Raw genomic sequence first — 6,599 nt, 5'->3', positions numbered from 1 at the left:
CCCACCCACCTGCTGCCCCAAGCACGATTCGGGTGGCACCTGCAGCATCAGGCAGTGCTCCAGGCAAAGTCACGCAGGCTCTGCAGGGAGTTTAAGATACCCAGTGGCATTTCATGTGATTCCACCTTCCTGTTATGTTACAAAACTTAACCGTGATCCCAGAAAAATAAAAAATAAAAAAAATAAAAAAAAAAAGAGCGACGATGACAAACTTTCCCTGCCCTTGCACCGTGCCTGCCAAATCACCACCTCTTCCTGGGAGAGCCTTTCCACGCATTTGATCCCAGGCTGTGGAGCTTAGCCCACCATAACCAGGAGGTACAGGAGATCCTGGATGAATAGGGAGAGGATTAAACTCTTGCACTTGCATTTGTCCTGCAAGTCCAAAACCTGGTTCCTCCCTTTCAAAATCTGTCATTAGGAGCCCCGGAATTACAGGTTGAAGTTGTGTAACCGGTTTGCTTGTTTTCCAAGTCCCATCCGGGGCTCGCCCACGCTTGCACAGTGGCCTTGGGACAAAGGTCCCCGTGTGCCACCCGAGCAGGGGGGACCCCCAGAAAGCCAGGGAGGTGTGCTTTTGGGGAGGCGACCCATGCAAATTTGAGTGAACCCCCAGGGTGGACCCCCCCAAAGCCAGGGAGATGTGCTTTTGGGGAGGCGACGCATGCAACCTTGAGTGAACCCCCAGGGCGGTTTTGAAGGCCTCATCCACAAGCAGGAGCTTTGGGACAGCCTCCGAGAGGCATGGAAAAGGGGGCAGCGGTGCAGTCCCCCCCCAGCTGCGGCTGGGACCCCGCTCCTCCCCGGGGGTCTAGCCCAGGCCTCTCTCGGAGCAGGTTGCTCGTTGCCAAGCACGGATTGTGGATTTCTAAAACCGGCCTGCCATCTCCTGGGAAGGCCCTGAAATGCAGCACAGACAGCCCCGACCGGAGCGGAGAGGCGATCGCCTTCTCCAGCCTCACCCCAGCTCCCCTGCGCTGCAGCCCAGGGCTTGCGGGGGCTCCTGCCCTTGCTCCTGCCTCAGCACCCCAGGGAAACCGACCCCACGCCCCACCCGAGATTCACAGACTTCCTTTTTTTCGCCCTGGGACCTTAAGATGTGCTTGCAATGCTTATGCGAAAGCCAAGCAAAAAACCACGCCGCCACGCGCCTGCTTCAACACCCCATGGTGAGACCCCTCTGGATGGGGCCAGCGGCGGGGGGATCGGAGGCAGAGCCCCACAGCCCCACGACACCCTCTGGCAGCAGCGGCTGGGGAGAGCCGACTGTCACCCCAGCTGGCAGCACACTTGTGCATTGGTTTGCATCAAGCAACACACCCAAAAACAAAGGAACCAGAAGAGTTGGTCAGAAGGAAGTTTTGAGATTGCCCATGGGAGTTTTCAAAGCATCACAAAGCTTTGGTAGGTTTGGGGACTAGAAGAGAGCTGATGTTGTGCAAATACTTTATGAAGGCAGCCTGGCCTGCAAGTGTCAGCACGCATTGTCTAGTCTTGCCCTTAAAAAAAAACAAAACAAAACACTATGAAAATACTGCAATATTTCCAGCAGAAAGACATGTTTGTTACTGTAACAGCCACAGCCTATAACAGAAACAACCTGCAATCCTTCAGCTAGCCCAGGGATCACCAGGAAATGTAATGTTTGTAGAGCACTTGGTACACCAAACACAGCTTGTGCCAGGACAGCAAAGCTGCAACTTTCCCCACAGCTCTCATGCCACACCGCTGTGGGAGGAGAGGATGGCCATCTGCAAACATGGCAAGGGGGGGCATGCACCACAGCCCCAGCGGGCCGGGATCCCCCCCTCTCTTGCTGCTGGCACTCTCAAAGCGAGTGATTCAACGTACCCATGGCCGATTACTCCATAGCTGTCATTGCACGCGTTGCTTCCGCAGCGACATTGCAGCACAGTGGCTTTGGGGAAAGCCACACTGTGCACTGTTTGGGCTCGGGAGGCCCCTTCTTCCGGAGAGCAATAATAAAAGGGCTTTGGGCCAGGTATGCCAGTTGTTTATTTTTTATTGTGCTGGATATGGGTGGGAATGAGAAACATCACAAAACATGGCTATGAGAGGAAGTGAGCAGATGAAAGATTTTGCAGCTCTAAGCAATAAATTGTAAAGCAAATTGGCTCTTTGGCAGGCATTCAGGTAGGAAAGGCTCATAGTTGGATGCTCCAGGATTCAGCTCATAGCTGGGCGCTCCAGTTTGCTTTAATGTCTTTCCACAAAATCCTATAGCAGCAAACTCTTTTTAGGGTCATGGTCCGACAATTGGCACACACCCCCCTATGCAACATCAAGGCCCAACTGGCACACAGCATCCCAAAGCTGACTACCTGTGAGCCCAGGGTGGGCTTGGGCAAGGCAAGTCACCTTGTCCCTCCAGTCCTGGGGTGCATTAAGAGGAGGGTGGCCAGCAGGTCGAGGGAGGTTATCCTCCCCCTCTACTCTGCCCTGGTGAAACCCCACCTGGAGTACCGTGTCCAGTTCTGGGCTCCCCGGTTCAAGAAAGATGAGGAACTCCTAGAGAGAGTTCAGAGGAGGGTGACAAAGATGATTAGGGGACTGGAGCATCTCCCCTATGAGGAAAGGCTGAGAGAGCTGGGCTTGTTCAGCCTGAAGAAGAGAAGACTGAGAGGGGACCTCATCAACACGTACAAATATCTTAAGGGTGGAAGTCACGAGGTTGGAGCCAGACTCTTCTCAGTGGTGCCCAGCGACAGGACAAGGGGCAATGGGCACAAACTGAAGCATAAGAGGTTTGAGTTGAATATGAAGAAGAACTTCTTTACCTTGAGGGTGACAGAGCACTGGAACAGGCTGCCCAGGGGGGTTGTGGAGTCTCCTTCTCCGGAGATATTCAAAGCCTGCCTGGACAATGTCCTGTGCAACCTGCTCTAGGTGAACCTGCTTTAGAAGAGGGGTTGGACTGGATGATCTCCTGAGGTCCCTTCCAACCCTCACCATTCTGTGATTCTGTGATTCCAGTCACCTGTACAGTGCCAGGGGGGAACAAGCACCAAGCAAGGCACGCAGGTCAGCACAGCAAGCAGATGCCTTTTCTGCCCAGTAAACCCCGGTGATTAGCATCTAAATAGCAAGGGATGGGAAGGAAGCAAAAAATTTCAGGAAGGGGAGGAAGGCAAGTCTTCTGGAATTAAGGTCAGGAACTTGCTGGCATTTGCTGACATTTTATTCTGATGAGCTGGCAGAGCTCATTCTCATCAGGCACACACATATGCATGTATTTATTTATTTCAGAGGTAGGACTGGGAACAATTTCAAAGCTGTTTTTAAAAACACAGACCCATCTTTGATATCCGCTGGGGTGCGGATGGACTGTTAATGGAACCACCTGAAAACCCAGATTTTATCTTCATAGACATTTTGATTTCTTTGCACCACAATTTCCTTTCAATTTGCAATTATCCCAGGTTTTTGGAAGCTCTCCACAAGCCCCAAGTCTAGAAACATTTTTGTTTCAGAAAGACAAACACATGGTGCTTCTGAAATAAATACACTCCCTGGAGCAGAGCAGGTGCCGGCTAAAATTAACATTCCTCCCTGCCAGCCTCAGCCAGTCCCACCACAGTCTGCAAGCAAGAGCCTGGAAGGTTTGGGGCACCCAAGGTCCCATTGCCATGGCAGGGAGCTGGCAGGAGCGGGATCCCACCCCTGTGAGCCTCCTCCCAAGGGCTCTACACTTGGGAGCTACCCAGGAGCAGCAGCCAGAGTACTCCCACAGCAGGCTGAAGCAGCGCCCACATCCACCAAACATTTCCCAGCCATGCAGGAGCCACCCCATACAATGGTCATCTTGTTCTAATCTCACTGGCCCATTAGTGATAAACACACCTAAATGGCATTACAAGAACACACTGCATAAACATCATTCTTAACCATCCTCAGCATGATCCATCGTAATAGCTCTCAGCAAACTTACCAATAAATGTATTAACAGCTGCTCATTATAAAAATCAATACTTACCCCCTCAATGTAGAGTGTTTCCCATCCCCACAGCAAGCATAGCATACGCTCCCCGAGCTCAGCTCCTTCCCCAGCTCCCCCAGCCTCTAGGCTGTACCTGGGCACAGCTGGGAAACATCTGCAGCAAGCAGCTAAGGGGCTGGGCACAGCTTTCCCCCACCAAAAAAAAACCCCAAACCCCAAACCAAAACCCCCCCCCAAAAAAATCACCACTTCTCCAGGTGCTCCCAATGAGTGAAAGAAGCTGCCCCACGCTGCTTTGCCAGACCACGGAGGGGGAAAAATAATGGAAGAAGCCAACAAGTGGGCTTGTTCCCAGGTGGCTGGCAGGTTCCCCTGCCTGCACGAGGCTTGGGCTGCCCACATCACCGGGGATCGGAATTGCTGAGGGCAGATGCCCAAGAGAAGGAGGGCGAGGACCTGAAGTCAGAGGGAGCTGGGCTGGTGATCCGGTGGGGCAACAGAGAGGGCTGTGGCTGCAAGCAGCCACGCCGGGTGTGCAACACCACAGGGCTCTGTGAGCCGTCGTCGGTCTGAAATTCATTCGTGGTTTATTGTGATGTCGTTCCCAAGATAGAATCACTGCAGAAAGAAAGGTCTTGGAGTTGTTTTTGTCTGGATATAGGGGAATTTATACAGCAAGACCTCCCCTCTCCACAGGAAGAGCCCTGGGCATCCAGGACTCCTGGCTACCCTTGTCTCTATGATCCCAGTCCAGAAGGCACCATTTTGGCCCTAGCTTTTATGTTGCACCAGAGACAAGAAGGAATTTGAAGGAATATGGCTTTCGTCAGCTTCTATACCAAGGAGCAAGGAAGAAGAGCATCTTCTTCATTTGTGTGACAAGCAAGTAGCCATATTCAAATGATATGTTAATTGCCGCCTCTAGCTGTCAAGCTTCTTGTAGCAATCCCTCACTTGCAGCTGATAAATAAATACAATACTCGGCATTTTTTTTTTTGCAGCTTATGATCTTCAGGCATGTTATTGCTTGGTTCCCAAGTACAAGACACCAAACTGAGGAGGAGCCGTTATCCTGGGTGCTCTCCCCTGTGAATCACTGCAGCTAATTGGAACTACCTTTGATATGTTTGTAATTTGCCAAGGCTTATTTGCTGTATAATCAGACACATGGCCCCTTCCTTTAATTGCCTTGTAAACTGCCAGAATGATTAATTCTGACACAAGCCTGCATTTATCTGGGGAGTGACATGCGGTGACTTACGATGGTGGCGAGGCGAGGGCTGGGACACCCCCGTCCAGCCTGTTGGCCTGGGGGAGCATCTCTCCTGCTGGGTGCCAACGGCTGGTCCTCATCCTTGATCAAGGTCAGAGCGTGCACACCTTTCCCCGTGCAAGGGGACGTGCAACCCCTGTGGATGTGCCTGTGTACACCGCAGCCATGCCTGTGCAGTAGCTGTGCCCATGGGCCGGCGCCTGCCGATGGGTGCAGCGTTCCCAGAAAAACACTCCCTGCGCCCAGCCCCGCCGAGGCAAAGTCCACAGCAAAAGCCTCCCTCGGTGCTCGAATACACCCTGGGGGGATACGTGCTGGCCCCTAACCTCACCTGGAAAACCTCCCCCAGCTCTGTGCCTCTCCCACAGCCGCCTTCCCACAGCCTGTCGATAGGCAATGGTCTGCCAAGGCAATATTTCACTCTCACTCCCACATATTTTACATGCTAATGCCGTAACTCTGATACATTCTCCTAAGGGACCTCTCATATCTGGGCAATGAATGTTTCTGTGTTTGCCGCTCAACTTTCTTGCCTGGAGATGTATTCATATGAAAAGGTATTATATATATCAGCTCCCAAATCCCAGTGACTGCAAATGCCCAGGGAAGAATTAAAGCAGCACAGTTAATAGCCCCGGCTGCCATCATTACGAGTTTAGATAATTTCACCATGGTTGGGCACTGGTGGAAGGAAGGAGGAGCAGCTCAGGTGGGCGCCTGGGTGTTTGACTGCTTGCTGTTGCCAGGACAGACGGATGGACAGATGGATGGAAGGAGGCACATGGAGCAGCGTGCCCTGAGCCCCAGCCAGCCCCTCGGTGGGGCATTGGGGAGAGGGGTGGGGGATGCTCAGAGCCCCCCGTGCCCCCCTGCTGCCTGCTGGGGCCAGCCTGTGGCTGCTCCCCAGCATCGCCAGTGCCACCAGAGGGAGGTGGCAGGCCACCCTGGATGGGGTGATGTCCCTATGCTGGCACCGGCATGATGAGGGACTGGGGCCACAGGGGACGTGAGAAAGCACTGGGCATGCCAGCAGGGTGGCAGCAAATGGGCAAGAGGGGGACATGGGGCTGTGGCTGCAGGCTGCATGATGGGGATGAGGGGTGGACCAAGCCTCGCAGGAGGAGCTGGAAGTTGGGATCCAGCGGGGACCATTTCCACAGCCTCAGCTGAAGGTGGCACCCAGGGAAGGGTCATCTGTCCAAAAATGCAAGGCACAGGGTTTGCCCTGGGCTGTGAGCGAGTGCCTGGGGTTTCGCAGGGTCAGGCGTGGGGGAATGTGCCTGCCTCCCCCAGGAACCTGAGGATGCGCTTCCCTGCAGGAGGCTTTGGCCCTGGTGGAAGCACAGAGAGGTCAGCGGGAGCACGTTC

This window comes from Egretta garzetta, unplaced genomic scaffold (genome assembly GCF_000687185.1).
Source record: "Egretta garzetta isolate BGI_Z169 unplaced genomic scaffold, ASM68718v1 scaffold598, whole genome shotgun sequence".
Classification (NCBI taxonomy): Eukaryota; Metazoa; Chordata; class Aves; order Pelecaniformes; family Ardeidae; genus Egretta; species Egretta garzetta.
This window is presented reverse-complemented; position numbering follows the sequence as displayed.